The following is an 841-nucleotide window of genomic DNA, read 5'->3' as shown; positions in this document are numbered from 1 at the left end:
ATTCATGTCCATTGAGTTGATGATGCCATCCAATCATCTCATCTTCTGCTACCCCCTTCTCCTCCTGGCCTCAATCTTTTGCAGCATCTGGGTCTTTTCCAGTGAGTCAGTTCTATGCATCAGGTGGCCAAAGAATTGAAACTTCAGCTTCAGCATCAGTCCTTCCAATGAATATTCAGGGTTGATTTCCTTTAGGACTGACTGATTTGACATCCTTGCTGCCCAAGGGACTCTCAAGAGTCTTTTCCAGCACCCCAGTTTGAAAGTATCAGTTCTTTAGTGCTCAGCCTGCTTTATGGTCCAACTCTCACATTCATACATGACTACTGGAAAAACGATAGCTTTGATTATACGGACCTTTGTTGGCAAAGTAACATCTTTGCTTTTTAATACACTATGTTCGCCATAGCTTTTCTTCCAAGGAGCAAGCATTTTTTAATTTCGTGGCTGTAGTCACCATCTGCAGTGATTTTGGAGCCTAAGAAAATAAAGTCTGTCACTGTTTCCATTGTTTCCCCATCTATTTGCCATGGAATGATGGGACCAGATGCCATGATCTTAGTTTTTTGAATGTTGAGTTTTAAGCCAGCTTTTTCTCTCTCCTCTTTCATTTTCATCAGGCTTCCCTTTTGGTTCAGACAGTAAAGAATTTGTCTGCAATGCAGGAGACCCAGGTTCGATCCCTGGGTTGGGAAGATCCCCTGGAGAAGGATACAGCAACCCACTCCAGTATTCTTGCCTGGAAAATTTCATGAACAGCAGATTCTGGTGGAGTACAGTCCATGGGGTTGCAAAGAGTTGGACACGACTGAGCGACTAACACACTTCACTTTCATCAAGA

The sequence above is a fragment of the Muntiacus reevesi genome, chromosome 2 (genome assembly GCF_963930625.1).
Source record: "Muntiacus reevesi chromosome 2, mMunRee1.1, whole genome shotgun sequence".
Lineage (NCBI taxonomy): Eukaryota > Metazoa > Chordata > Mammalia > Artiodactyla > Cervidae > Muntiacus > Muntiacus reevesi.
The sequence above is the reverse complement of the archived record's forward strand: the minus strand, read 5'-3'. Positions refer to the sequence as shown.